Genomic DNA, 15,903 nt, shown 5'->3' on the forward strand with positions numbered 1-15,903 from the left:
GCTGGAGCGCAAATGCGTATTTCCACTTCTGCGCAGCACAACCGAAAAAGAACCCATTGGTCCAGTTTTTCCTGGGTTTACATTGCACGTTAACGCACATGCGCACAAGTGAGAATACCTGATTGGATGGTAAAGGAGTGGTTCGAAACACCCTGTGTGTGAGCAAATGCGTATTTCCGCTTCCACGCAGCATAAACTAACAAACGCGATTGGTGGGGACGCAAGATAGGGCCTTCTCGGTGGCTGCCTCCAGGTTCTGGAACTCTCTTGCTAGGGAAGCATGAATGGCCCCTTCCTTGCTATCCTTCCATCGACAGGCAAGGACATTTTTATTCCGACAGGCTTTTGGACTAGAAGATGTTTAAGATAGGGCCTCATAAGGTCTGTTGTATTGTTCTATGGTCCTATTCTTAATGTCTTAAATTGTCTTAGTATCTTAAGTGTATGTTTTATGGTTTTAATGTCGCGAATAGTTTAATTCTATTTTAATTGCATATTTTTGTATGTTTTTTTACCTATGTGTAGTTTTTATTTGTAAGCCGCCCTGAGTTCCAGTTTTGGGAAAAGGGCGGGGTAAAAATAAAGATTCATTCATTCATTTATTCAAGAACCCATGGCTGATTGGTTCAGTTTTCCAGGGGTTTCCATACTGTTAGAACTCCATGAAAAACCAGACTGTGCTGTGTTTCCCACACTGTAGAATATCCAGGCAGAAAAGCATACATTCGTTTAAGCGCAATATCGCAAATACATACAAGAAAGCAAGCAGGCTTCAAATGGGTAGACCTGGTGGCCTGGTCTACCCATTGAAATGCATCGACTTCGGGCCGCCAGGTCTACCCATTGAAATGCATCATTGAAACGCATTGGCTGTTGTGACACCAGATCTACCCATTGAGACGCATGGGCTTTTCTGACCCCAGGTGTACCCGTTGAAAGTAATGGGCATTCCCTGCCCTGCATATGAGTAGTTTGCTACAGCGTCCCCGCCGCCCGGAACCATAGAGAATGGAGAACCATAGAGCAAGAAACATGTGAAACCGACCAGCAGCCCCTTTCTCACTTGCTGTGCATTGCACATGTCACCCAGAGCGGCTGGCAAAGAATAAAATGCATCTGCACAGTAGCTGCAGACCCACCCACCCCCAACACCCCACCATTGCAATGATTGCTTCAATTTTCCCGGCCTTATTCGCGCACATGCGCAAAAGTGCAGATACGTGACTGGCTGGAATGAGGAGAAGGGGCAACGGGAAACACCCAAAAACCGCCCATCACCTGTAAAGTCTGCCGTATTGCATCCTAGCTCCTGAAGGCACAGCGGATGATTCCCGATTTTAAACAGCAAATCGAATTTTTGCCAGCATTACAAGGAGCGGATTTAACCCGCGAAAATGCGTAACAGCGCGAGACGTCATTTGGACAACTGAAAAATAATGAACACACATAGCGGGTGTGTCACACATTTTGCAGTCGTCTGGATGAGCCATAGACATATTGTTATGGATTTGTCTTAGAAGCAATATCTAGTCAGGGTATGGAGTTTGGCCTTGAGCTCTGGAAGCCCCTTTGGGATACACAACTACCTGGGGATCTGATATGGGGCAGTGGATTTGTTGTTTAGGAGTGCTTGTGCTGTTTGACTCCACCTGTGCTGTACTTGCACATTTATAAACAGAGCAAACGTCTCCAGTTTCCAGTGGTCTTTCCTCGAAAAGGAAGCCAAATGCTGTTTAGCACCGTCTCAGGAACATCTAGGTGCTCTGGAGGTGGGGAGCACGTCTAACAATGTACACTGCTGGCCAGTAGAGTAATGGCAAATTCAGAAGTGCAGAGTCCCTACATGTTAATCACTGCCATGCCCCCTCCCCACTTTTTTTTTTTTTTTTTGCTGTGGGGTTGAGAATGAGATCCTTGTTAATGTCTAGGAGCCAATCAGCATAAAAGAGTAGAGTGTTAGCACTGAGAAGAGTCTTCTCAGTGTTTGACCCACCTCCTTTCACTCTAATTGGCTCCAGTCAGCAAGAAAGGACAAAGAAGTATGTCCTCTCACTCATCTTTACAGCCAAATCCACTCTCATTCCAAATTTATTATAATTATGTAGTGTTTCACAAACAAAATTCTGTAATTTGTTAAAGAATCCTTAAGGGACTATCTTCCTTAAGTTAAATGTGAAGTTAAAATATAAGTTCTTTTCAGTTTTAAATTTGTCTATTATTCAGGCTACATTCTGCTTGCTTTGTGTTTCAGGATTTGACTGGATAGACAGAGCTATACAATTAAAAAAAAAAAAAAACACCAGGAACATTTCCTGGGAATATTTCCCATCACCCTTATTGACTCCTTCGGCTTTTCTTTCCTATCTTGTATTTGTAGCTCGCTCGCACAAACACACAAAATTGCTGGGTAATATGATACAGCACTTACATTGGCAAAGTGGCTTTTTATGGTTCCAGGGTCCCAGCAGAGTTCTACAGATGTTGATGTCATCGTGCACTGCAGATTCTAGTTCTCCCAGATTCTGTAATTTGAACATAATGAGTGGATATGGCTAGAATAGCCAAGCCTTACAGGCAACTGTGTCATTATTTTACACGCAGAAACATCTGTTTGTTGAGATCAGCTATCAACCTATACTTTTAATTAATAGGTCCGGGTTTGCACTCTACCTATTTTTTAACCTACAAAGGGAACGACAGCATGAAGAGTTTCTCATATTAATTTTTTTCCCCTCGCTGGATCATCACCTTGTAGTGGTGAGTGGTCTTGCGTGTTCCAATGAACCCTGTGAGCGATGCCATCGGGTGTCATATACTCCCAGCAGGGTCATCCATGGCGGTAACGTCAAGGGAGAGGAACCAGACAAAGAACGATCTGAGAAAGTCCTCAACAGCAGAACAGGCGGAAGATAACAATGTATATGTTACAACGGCTGTGAAGGCGGATGAAGGCTGCAGCAGATAAAGGACTTCCAATCGTCGTGGTACCCATGCCAATAGATCAAAGCCTTTTTCTGTCAAGATTGTGTGTTGATCGTGGCGCGCCGATCTCCCCACATAAAACAAATTCACTGACAGGTGTCTTCCATAACAAAAGTCCCACGGCGATTGGCAAATGGCGACAGGGGCAGGACTGTGAAATCCAGAAGCCCCTACTCATGGACTGGTACATCGGTGGTGGATACAGATTCAGACGCATCCATTGTTAAAGATTATAGTTTGGAAGACAATCTTACTCGGTCACAAGTGATCGCCAAGACCTTGTTCATTTCTCACTGGACACTCAATCTTATGACAATATTTCTATATTTTATCATTAATTCATCTGGATCATTTCCCCCTAGATCACACGGGTGCAATTGCAATACTTGGGCTGAAGTAAATATCAAAGACAGACATTTTAAAAATTTGAGTTTTAGAAGTCATAAGAAATATAATAAGGAATAGAAATAAACTATTACTCCAATTTAACATGTATCTGACAGCAACAGAATGCCTTGGGATGTACTAGAAAACATTAGTGGAAGGGGCAGAGCTCAATGGAAAGAGCATCTGCTTTGAATGCAGAAGGTCCCAGGTTCAATCCCTGGCATCTCCAGGTAGGTCTGGAACCCTGGAGAGCCGCTGCTAGTCATTGTAGGCAACACTGGGCTTCATAGACCAATGGTTTGACTCAGTATAAGGCAGCTTCCTATGTTCCTAAATGGTAGTCCTTTATAATCTACATTAGATTCTATGTAATGCAATTGAGGGCAACAGCAATGCTAGTTAAAACTACCCATAAACCTGACATCCACATGCACTGGGCAGGATTCAGAGGCTTCTCGTAGCATTCTTGTACAAGGCTTCCTGTAAAACTTCAAAGGGAGTCTGGACCATGGCACCTCTGAATTATAATACATCAGGAAGTTCAATGCTATCACTTGGGGGCTAAGTGACACCATGGATTTTTATCACACTACGCATGTTCATTTGGCTTACCATGGCTGTGTTACAATAATAATAATAATAATAATAATAAACTTTATTTGTACCCCACCCTTTTTCCAATAGGACTCAGAGCGGCTTACAACTAAAAACAACATTAAAACATACAGAAATATACAATTAAAATAGAATTAAACTATGAGAAAAATTAAAAACCATAAAACATACGTTAAAAACAGCGGACAATTTTAAATAATAAAATCATATACTGTAGTCACCAATGCTATGACATTTAATCTTGGTCGTTCTCTATCCCAAATGCCCGTTGAAATAAAACAGTCTTTACTTGTCGCCGGAAAGACGGCAAGGTGGGAGCTAATCGCACCTCACTTGGAAGGGAGTTTCATAGCCTAGGGGCGGCCACCGAAAAGGCCCTATCTCGTGTCCTCGTCATATGTACTTGCGAAGGTGTGGGGAGCACAAGAAGGGCCTCACCTGAAGATCTCAAATCCCGGACAGGTTCATGTAGGGAGATACAATCTGTCAAATAGCCTGGAGCTGAGCCGTATAGGGCTTTGTAGGTCAAAACCAGCACTTTGAATTGTGACCGGAAACAAATTGGCAGCCAGTGGAGCTGTTGTAACAGGGGAGTTGTATGGTCCCTGTAACCAGCCCCGGTTAGCACTCTGGCTGCAGCTCTTTGTACCAATTTAAGTTTCCAAACAGTCTTCAAAGGCAGCCCCACGTAGAGCGCGTTACAGTAGTCTAAGTGGGATGTAACCAAGGCATGCATCACCCTAGTCAGATCAGGCAGCTCCAGGAACGGGCACAGCTGGCGCACCAGTTTTAATTGGGCAAAGGCGCTCCTGGATACAGCAGTAATCTGGGCCTCCAAATTCAAAGCTGAGTCCAAGAGTACACCCAAACTGCGAACCTGAGACTTCAGGGGGAGTGCAACCCCATCCAGCACCAGTTGAATCCCTATTCCCTGATCTGCCCTCCGACTGACCAGGAGTACCTCTGTTTTATCAGGATTTAATCTCAACTTGTTTGCCCTCATCCAGTCCATCACTGATGCCAGACACTGATTTAGGACCTGTACGGCTTCCTTGGCTTCAGGTGGAAAAGAGAAATAGAGTTGAGTGTCATCGGCATACTGATGGCACCGAACCCCAAAACCCAGGCAACCTCTCCCAGCGGTTTCATGTAGATGTTAAATAACATGGGGGACAAAACTGAACCCTGAGGGACACCATAGGTCAATGGCCAGGGGGTCGAGCAGGAGTCCCCCAGTACCACCTTCTGGGTTCAGTCCTCCAGGAAGGACTGGAGCCACTGTAACACAGTGCCCCCAAGTCCCATCTCACCAAGGCGGCCCAGAAGGATACCATGATCGATGGTATCGAAAGCCGCTGAGAGGTCCAGTAGAACCAGCAGAGACACACTCCCCCTGTCCAGTTCTCTGCGTAGGTCATCCACCAAGGCGACCAAAGCCGTCTCTGTCCCATAGCCAGGCCTGAAACCAGATTGAAATGGATCCAGATAATCCGTATCATCCAGGAATCTCTGGAGTTGGGCGACCACCACACGCTCTATTATCTTGCTTAAAAATGGAATATTGGAGACTAGCCAGTAGTTACCTAGTAAAGAGGGATCCAGGGAGGGCTTTTTCAGCAGTGGTCTTATAACTGCCTCCTTTAAGCACGATGGAATTCTGCCTCGTTGTAGAGAGGCATTAACTACTCCCCTGACCCAATCGACCAGTCCCCCTCTGGTACTTCTAATGAGCCAGGAAGGGCAAGGGTCCAGTACCCAAGTGGTGGCACGCGCTGCACCAAGGATCTTGTCCACATCTCGGGCAGGACAAGTTGAAAAGAATCCATTTTAATTGGACAAACAGGCACCAAAGTTACATCCTCAGAGACTGTATCAATTTTAGCATCCAAGTCAGAGCGAATCTGAGCGACTTTGTCTGCAAAGTGCCGTGCAAATTCTTGACAGTGGTCTGCTGAGTGGTCAGAATTACCCTGACGGGGGCTGGAACTTAAAAGCCCCCTAACCACTTGAAACTGTTCCGCTGGACGGCTCCCAGCAGACGCAATGGAGGCCGAGAAGAAAGATTTCTTCTTAGCCCGTACTGCCTCGGAGTAGGCCTTCAAATAGACTCTAGCCCGAGATCGATCAGCTTCGCTCCGAGTCTTCCGCCAACGTCGCTCTAGTCCCCATCTGACACAATTCATCACCACCAGCTCCTTGGAAAACCATGGGGCTGGTTTGGCTCCACTCCGAAAGAGGGGACACACGGGAGCGATCGTGTCCACCGCCCTGGCCATTTATTTATTTATTTATTTATTTATTGTACTTTTAGACCGCCCTATAGCAACAAGCTCTCAGGGCGGTGTACAACAGAATAAGAACCACATTTAAAATACAAGTGAGAGTGGGTACAATACTACTATAAAAACATTTTTAAAAGCAAAGATTAAGACAAAAATTAAAACCAGGGTTTCGACAGGATCGACTGCCAAGGTGACAGGAAAATCTCCAAGAGCCGTCAGGAAACCATCCAGATCCATCAGCCTCCTGGGATGGACCATTCTAATCGGTCCCCCACCCCTGCAGAGGTTCTGAGTCCCAGTGAGTCTAAACCCGACCAGGTAGTGATCTGTCCATGACAACGGAACCACTGCGAGTTCTTCCACACCAAGATAACCGTCATCCCGACCAACACAGAAAACAAGGTCGAGGGTGTGACCAGCAACATGAGTGGGGCCAGATACTACTTGGGACAGACCCATGGTTGTCATGGAGGCCATGAAGTCCTGAGCCACTCCCAACAGAGCAGTCTCAGCATGGATGTTGAAGTCACCCAGTACCACAAGCCGAGGGGACTCCAACACCAACCCCGAGACTACCCCGGCTAGCTCAGGTAGGGAGACTGTGGAGCAGCAGGGTGGGCAGTACACCAACAGAATCCCTATTCTGTCCTGGCCACCTAACTTCAAGTACACACACTCGAACCCTGAGAACTGTGGGAGAGGGCACCTGGTCAGGGGGATGGTGTCACGATAGACCACTGCGACCCCACCTCCCCATCCCCCAGGTCTCGGCTGCTGCGGTACTGAAAAACCAGGTGGACAAAGCTGGGAGAGATTACCCCGCCCCCATCTTCATTCAACCAGGTTTCCGTAATACAGGCCAGGTCAGCATGCTCATCAAGGACCAAATCCTGGATGAGCATCGATTTTCTATTCACCGACCTGGCATTCAGCAGCAGCAGTTTTAACCCAGGGGCACTGTCACCGAGACCATCCAGGTTGTTTCAGCGGGAGGACAGCTTGGGGGTTATCAACAATCGGTTACACTCTACCCTCCCTTGATAGTATGGCTGTCTCCCTACTTCGTATCTCCCTCTGCCTTCAACAACATTAATGGCAGCCCCTTGGATTCCCTCCTTTACCCCATGGATCCCCTCCTTTACCCACTTATCCATAAACTTAAATGACCATCTTACACTAGGGGAGTGGGGCAGAGGCAGTCAGGGAGAAGGAAAGGTATGTGTCAGCCTACAAATATTAGGGGACAATAAGGCAAAAGGAGCGCACAATCTTGACCCCTGTTTTGCCAATTCAATAACCCCACCGGAATCTGAGACATCCTCCCTCCCGGCGTCATTAGGTGGAGAGAGCCGACGCCTAATTGCCCCTGCTTCTGTCGTGCCAGGTTGAAGAGGCGCCCCAGCCTGATCGGTGGCTCCCCTCTCGACCGCTGCCTGATGCTTGATATTATATCCTGGATCCGGGGGTATGATGTTTTCCTTCGTTGCCCTCGCACTTTCAGAAGGAACTGGCAATAGTGGTAATTCAACGCCTGAGCACAGTGACTCCGGATATAACTGGATAGTATCTAGAGTTGCCACATGGTCCTCTCTCCCTGTCCTTGCTCCGGTAATACTGTGCAGGGCTGGTGCAACAATATTAGGGGCCCGCGCCTGAATATCGGCAAGGCGCTTGGTTAACTGATCCAGTCTGTTTAAAATTTCTCTCTGCTCTGACGGAGGGAGTGCTCCAAAGGATTGTAGTAGCATAGTTTCCTCTTCAACCACTAGATCAATATTGGGATACTGCTTGTAATTGTGGGTCCGGGATTCCCAAATGAGCCGCCGCCACAGTAGCTCCTCTATTGACACACATTTCCGTTGGACGCAGATCGATCAATGTGCCCCGGGTTATCCAATCCTCCTCCTGGCCATGATTGTTTCGTCGGTGCGGGCGTGGCATTAGGTCCACTGGCAGTGCCTGATTTTCAAAGAGTCTTGATAAAAATAAACCCGACTTCCCCAACTCCTCCTTATTATGGTAAATTTGAGTAGCAATGTTCTGGGAGGAGAAAGTGACCACCGCTCGGGCCCTTATACCGTCAAAATGCAAATACTCCACCTGCTCGATGTCGCTAGTCGAAAGGGAAGCTGGCACAACAGCCCTAACTGTTTCCACAAGATGGTACTTCCGTTCTTCTAATGGGATGACACCCCAGGGTTTGGGGTACTTTACGAATACCATCTTACGCTGATTCAGAACCAGGGACCAATGCGGAGCCAACACAGACGATGCCTTGTCCTGGGTTTCTTGCTCCGTCCTAAGAACGTCTTGCCAGGGGTCCTGTAACGGAATATAACTGACCGAAGCACTAGCTGGTATAATTCTACACAAATCCCTGGATGGGGGGAGCGGGCGAGGTTTAGAATCATCCTCTAGCTGGTAAGAACTTGCTGCCCGAATAGGCTGCTTTGGTAATAATGTTCTTGTTTTCTCAGCGGTCACTGTCGGTAGTTTATCCATCAGGGCAAAGAGTCTTTTAAAACTGAGCTTGTTGCTTTGTGCTATTTTTTGCAGTTTTAAATTTTTACTCTTTTTTACGTTAATTGCTGTGCGTCTGCGTTTTCTGGGGCACATGGCTTTCCGAGGGTTATTCCTAGGTTGTTGTGGGGGGACAGGCAGAGTGTTATTTTGAATAGATGTCGGATCATTGATCGGCACGGTCGCAGAGGCTATTTGTTGTGCATCAACTAGACTTGTTAGAAGCTGATTACATTCACTTAAGAAGATTTTCATCTGTTCCAATTCTGTCGCCAACGAAAACATCCAGCCCTTTAGGGTAAAACCCAGCCCAGAAGGGTCCGCCTGGGGAGTTGGTTGTATAACTCCGGAAGAGGGCTGGCTGGAACTTCCCTATCATGTACCTTATCAGCTGCGTGGTCCACCTGTTTGGATTCTGTCAGTGGGGCCCGCAAACCTGTAGGGGTCATCTGTTCTGCCTCATCTGGTCGCTTTGCTCGTTCAACGTCAGGTTCCTCGTGGCTCTCTGCTATCAACTGGGAGCCGCTACTACCTGAAGTGTGTGTTGCACTAATTACGTTATGGCTCTCGGCCAGGACCAATTCCTCAGCCAGATTTAAAGCTGCAGTTTCCCCCCTATTCCTTTGCATGTAGTCTTTAGACATGATAGACATGATAGACCAATCAAGAGGGAACACTGGGGCTTGTACAGTATCCTTCTCCCCCCGCTTATGTTGGGTGTTAGTAAGGAAGTGAGCACAAGTGTTTGTTGTGAACAACCACAGTTAATTACGTAATTATCACATCTATATTTTTCTGCATCTCATTTCCTGACTTCACAGTTTACAACTCATCCAACCCCCAAAAAATGTGCATATAGTTTTAACTTGGAATAATACTTCATCCATCTGAGGAAGTAGACTGTAGTCCACAAAAGCTTGTGCCAGCATAAATATGCTAGCCTTTAAGGAGCAAGAAGACTCCTTGTTGTAGCATTCATGCACTGCTGGATCCACCCTGCCTTGGCATTCTGCAGTCCTCCTGGGCAGAGTGCAACACAACCGGCCACAGACGCCCACCCCAGACTCCCACCCCACTTGTTGGAGAACGGAGCAACCCAAGGCTTCCCCATGCAGGCTGCTCATGCCAGAATGCACAGCTCTGTGTATGGCAGCCTGTGGAGCTTGATGTTTCGTAAGGAGGGGCAGAAGGCCTCAACCTAGGTCCCCATATTTGGGGTAGCTCACACCAAGAGACTACCATGGCTGAGCATTGGAAGACTTTGTGGAAGGAGGTTGGGGGAATCGGACAACCCAGCCTGCCCCCTTCTCCCTACCCTTCTTTATGCTTGCCACATGCCTCATTTGCCAGCCTCTACATGCAAAACAACCACACCCTGCTCCCCATGTGGAGGGTACAGAATGTGCTCTCTGTTAAGAAGCATTGCTCTACATACAATCTAAATCTGATCTGCCACTTTAATTTTAAGGGCCAAACTACATTTTACGCTAATTGTGTGTTTTGCGTTTTACTGCTGGATTTACACACAGAGTAGTATTATTATTATTATTATTATTAAATTGAATTTATATCCTACCCTTCCCCCTGAAAGAGCCCAGGGCAGCAAACAAAAACAAAACAATTTCACAAGAAAATGAAAAGCATACTAAAAACAGTTTAAAACATTCCAAAACACAACTGCAATTAAAAATAATGTAAAATGCAGTTTAAAATATTCTAAAATATAGTTAACAAATACTCTCTCACCAATGATCTTCAGGTTGCCATTCCGGATGGTGAAGAAATTTGGTCCAGTTTGCATTTAAAGACAAATTCATCAAAACTTTCCAAAAGTATATGAGAACCGAAACACGGCAATCCTGTGAAATTTGCATTTATCTGAACTTTGCGATGCAGTTCTCCAACCAAATAATATTTACAAGCATGCATATATTAGGGGGAAATGTGCATAAAAATGAATATATTATTTAAAATAGCATACAGAAATGCATTATATTATGAGAAAATCCTTGCAAAAATGTGTACATTAGTCAAAACTGCATACAGAAATGTGTCATTCATACTAAAATGCTCAAGGATTTTCCTGAGGATTTTTTTTAAAAATGCAAACATTCACAGAAAAGTGGAGAACTGAATTTAAGATTCAAAAAATTCCTTGGTAAACAGAAATGTTTTCAAATTCCTCCTGAAAGTCAATAGTGGTGGAAACAGACACGCATCACTTGGGAGGGCATTCCACAAACAGGGAGCCACCACGGAAAAGGCTCTGTCATGGGTCAGTGCCAACCAGGCAGCACCAACCAATCAATGTGGAGGCCAGATTGGGATCCAGAAATGGGGTGCAGGAGTTTTAATCCTTTGCCCTCCACTGCAGTCCTGATTTAATTTAGGCTCCATGTGCCTGCTGTTTGCATGGGGGAGAGGGGGAGCTCCCAGTAGCTTCAGTGGGAGCTTTTCCCTCATGCAAATAGCAAGTGCTGGGTCAGGGGGTAGAACTGCAATGGGGGGGGGACAAAGAGTTTTAATTCCTCTCTGCTCCATGCCAGGGTTCTGATCCAGATCACACACCCACAACTGGCTGTTTGTGAAAGAAAGACCATGCACTTACGAGGAAACCACATTATTAACACAGCATTTTGTCTGGCCTTAACTCAGCCTTCACCAGCCTGTTGCCCTCCAGATGTTTTTGACTACAATTCCCAGCAGTCCCAGCCAGCATAGCCAATGATGAGGGATGGTGGGAGTTGCGGTGCAAAACATATGGAGAATGTCAAGAATTGCACTGTTCTTCTTATTTATTATTACTATTATTTATTAAATGTATGTCCCGCCCTTCCTCCCAGAAGGAGCCCAGGGTGGCAAACAACAACAAAAAACACTCAAAACATATTAAAAACAAAACACCTTTAAAAACATCATAAAAACAGAATATCATAAAAAACATATAAAAACAAAACTTCTGTAAAAACATCATAAAAACAAAATATCTTAAAAGCATCTTTAAAAACAAAACATCTTTATAAAACATACTTTTAAAAACACTTTAAAAACATCTTAAAAACAATTCCAACACAGATGCAGACTGGGAGAAGGTCTCTAATTAAAAGGCTTGTGGAAAGAGGCAGCACTTCATTTATGGTCTTTCCAAGCGTAGCACACCATTATTCTAGCTCCTCTCATAATCTCCACTTTGTTCATGTATCCTTTTAAAATAATGGACCCAAACGTAACCCAGTATGGCAGCTGTGGCCAAAACACTGGAGTGTAGCTATTCTTACATTCTCTCTCATGTGATGCGTCAGTTCATGCGAGAATGCCATATGCCCCTGAGTTTTTTAGCAGCATCACATTAGTAACCTTCAAATGGCCATCCTCTCTGACAGGCGAGTGCTTCTCAATGGACAACTGACTCAGCAGTCTGTAGAGTAGGCAACACTGACTTTGATCTCTGTCCTTAGATTCTGGCTGCATTCACAAACAGTATTTGCTACAGGAAGAGCCCTCCCATCAGGTGAATTCACATATATACACGCACAGCCATTTGAAAGTTTCGGCACTAGTTTAAAACCCTTTCGCCTGTGTATAACATTCTGCATTAGGGCAGAGTTCCCAAACTGGACACAGAGACCACTAGTGGTCCATGAGTTTCATTCAGGTGGTCTGCAGCATGTCTGCAAAAACACAATTAAAAATCATACTGCATCTAGCACAGCACATTACAATAGCTACAACAGGCAGAAAAATCATTAAATGGTCCACCAAGACCCTCAGCAACTTTCAAGTGGTTCGTGGCAAAAAAAAGTTCAGAACCACAGCACTAGGGTATGGTTTTGCTTGTCTTGTATCTCCTTCTTCCATTCAATAGCAGTCATGACCACTAGGGCAAGTGTTTTAAGCATCTGTTTAGGGTCTCCTTGCAGCCAGCAGAGGGATGGCATTGGGGAGGATAGATACACCTCCAGATGTTGCCTTGTTGTATATAGACACACATCCTCATTGCTGCCACATCTCCTGGCCCTTTAACACAGGGGTGAGGAACCACAGACCCAAACGCAACCCATGAGGTATTTTTATCTGGCCCTGGAACTCTTCCCAGGCCACTCCCATCACAGGGCTTGCTTCACAGCGTGAGTGTTTTTGCCTGGCTGGAATGTCACTTGAATTCTTGCGTGCGCGGATGGAGGACAGAGAGCAATGTGTGAGAGCATGTAGAAAGAAGCTTATTACATATAGGTAAAATTTACATTTGTTGCTCTGCCCACTTTTGCCTCTGACCCCGCCCACCACTGGGATGTGGCCTCCAGAAGGTTGCCCAGATGGGAATACGGCCCTCAGTCTGAAAGAGATTTCCCACCTTTACTTTAACAGCTGCTGATTCAGAAGCAGCCAGAAACTGTGTTTTGATTTTCAACTCTTATTTATTTATTTATTTATTTATTTATTTATTTATTTATTATTTGATTTATATCCTGCCCTTCCTCCCAGCAGGAGCCCAGGGCGGCAAACAGAAATGCTAAAAACACATCAAAACGTCATAAAATACACCAAAACAAAACAACGTTAAAAACATTTTTTAAAAAGCTTTAAAAACATCTTTTTTAAAAAGGGTTAAAAACATTAAAGAAAACATATTAAAAGCAATTCTAACACAGACACAGACTGGAATAGGTCTCAACTTAAAAGGCTTGTTGAAAGAGGAAAGTCTTCAAAAGACGCCAAAAAGATAACAGACAACATCTGCCTAATATTTAAGGGGAGGGAATTCCACAGGGTAGGTGCCGCCACACTAGAGGTCCGTTTCCTATGTTGTGCGGAATAGACCTCCTGATAAGATGGTATCTGCAGGAGGCCCTCACCTGCAGAGCGCAGTGATCTACTGGGCATATAAGGGGTAAGACGGTCTTTCAGGTATCCTGGTCCCAAGCTGTATAGGGCTTTGTACACCAAAACTAGAACCTTGAACTTGGCCCGGTAGCAAATGGGCATCCAGTGCAATTCTTTCAGCAGCGGGGTGACATGTTGGCGATACTCTGCCCCAGTGAGCAGTCTCGCTGCCACATTTTGCACCAGCTGCAGCTTCCTGACCAACCTCAAGAGCAGCCCCACATAGAGCGCATTACAGTAATCCAACCTGGAGGTTACCAGTGCATGGACAACAGTGGTCAGGCTATCCCAGTCCAGAAATGGCTCCAGCTGTCTTGCCTGCCAAAGCTGGTAAAAGGCACTCCTAGCCACGGAGGTCACCTGGGCCTCTAGCGACAAAGATGGATCCAGGAGCACCCCCAGACTACGGACCTGCTCTTTCAGAGGGAGTACAACCCCATCCAAAGCAGGCAACTGACCAATTATCTGAACTCGGGAACCACCAACCCACAGCGCCTCCGTCTTGCTAGGATTCAGATTCAGCTTATTGGCCTCATCCAGCCCACCACTGAGTCCAGGCAGCGGTCAACGGCTTGCATGGCCTCTCCCGATTCAGATGTTACAGAGAAATAGAGCTGGGTATTGTCAGCATACAGCTGACACTTCGCCCCAAATCTCCTGATGACCGCTCCCAAGGGCTTCATATGGATGTTAAACAGCATGGGGGACAAGATGGTACCCTGCGGCATTCCACAGCACAACTGCCAGGGGACCGAAAGACAATCACCCAATGCTATTCCCTGAGAGCGACCCTGGAGATAGGATCGGAACCACTGTAAAACAGTGCCTCCAATACCCATCTCACCAAGTCAGCCCAGAAGGATACCATGGTCAATGGTATCAAAAGCCTCTGAGAGATCAAGTAAGAATAACAGGGTCACACTCCCTCTGTCCTTCTCCCGATGAAGATCATCCATCAGGGTGACCAAGGCCGATTCAGTCCCATAATCAGGCTTGAACCCAGACTGGGATGGGTCAAGATAATCTGTTTCATCCAAGAGTACCTGCAACTGCTGCGCCACAACCTTCTCAATCACCTTCCCTAAAAAGAGGGTATTTGCAACCGGTCGGTAGTTGTCACAAACCAGTGGGTCCAGGGTGGGCTTTTTCAGGAGTGGTCGGATCACTGCCCCTTTCAAGGTGGCTGGAACCACTCCCTCCCACAATGATGCATTGACCACACCCTGGATCCACTCGGTCAAACCCCTCGGCAAGCTTTAATAAGCCAAGAAGGACAAGGGTCAAGAGGACACGTTGCTGGCCACATCATCACAAGCACCTTGTCTACGTCATCAGGCCGCATCAACTGAAACCGTTCCCAAGAAGTTGCAGCAGACGTTGCACTGGACACCTCATTGGAGACTACAGTAGATATGGATGGGGCATCAAGACTGCTATGGAGGGAGCAATTTTACCCTCAAAGTGCCTTGCAAACAATTCACAGTAGGCCTCCGAAGGGTCTAAAACTCCATTTCCTGGAGTTGGTGTCAACAGACTCCTGACAATAGGGAAAAGCTCCACTGGACTGCTACTTGAGGAGGCGATGGAGGCAGAGAAGTGGGCCTTCTTCACCACCCTCACCACCACACAGTAGGCACGGTTATGATGTTTTACTCGTGCCCGATCAGCCTCACAGCATGTCTTTCGCCACTTGCGCTCTAGCCGTTGTCCAGCCTGTTTCATTGCCCTTAGCTCACTGGTGTACCAAGGTGCAAACCGGGCTCCCCAATGCCAGAGAGGGCGCTCGTGGGCAACCGTGTCAAGAGCCCAACGTGCCTCGCTGTTCCAGGGCTTCAATAGGGTAACCTGCTCTATCTACTGGGAACTCCCCCAGGGCATTCAGGAATCCTGTGGATTCCATTAGGCTCTGGGGGCGGACCATCTTAATCTGTCCATCACCCCTGCAGGGAAGGATCGGCACCATAAGTCTAAACTTCACCAAGAAGTCATCTGACCATGACAATGGGGTGACATCCACCACCCCCATCCCCAGACCACCCCTTCCTCCATCTGGAGCAAAAACCAAGTCGAGACTCTTCTGCCTTTGCTGACTTCAAGGGTGCTTCCAGATTGATTGATTGATTGATATCCCGCCCTTCCTCCTAGAAGGAGCCCAGATGGATGCTCCTCATGCATGCGCATTTTTCACAGTGTCCACACAAACATTGTTGAAATCAAAATGCCAGTCTACATT

General features: G+C 46.3%; 1 non-coding gene across 1 annotated transcript; it reads left to right on the plus strand.

The window, feature by feature from the left end:
• The first annotated feature begins 3,532 nt into the window (after positions 1–3,532).
• Positions 3,533–3,598, plus strand: TRNAS-UGA (transfer RNA serine (anticodon UGA)). The gene has a single exon. It is a non-coding gene; the product is annotated as a tRNA-Ser (tRNA).
• Positions 3,599–15,903: the final 12,305 nt, after the last annotated feature.

Source organism: Rhineura floridana, chromosome 2 (genome assembly GCF_030035675.1).
Source record: "Rhineura floridana isolate rRhiFlo1 chromosome 2, rRhiFlo1.hap2, whole genome shotgun sequence".
Taxonomy (NCBI): Eukaryota; Metazoa; Chordata; class Lepidosauria; order Squamata; family Rhineuridae; genus Rhineura; species Rhineura floridana.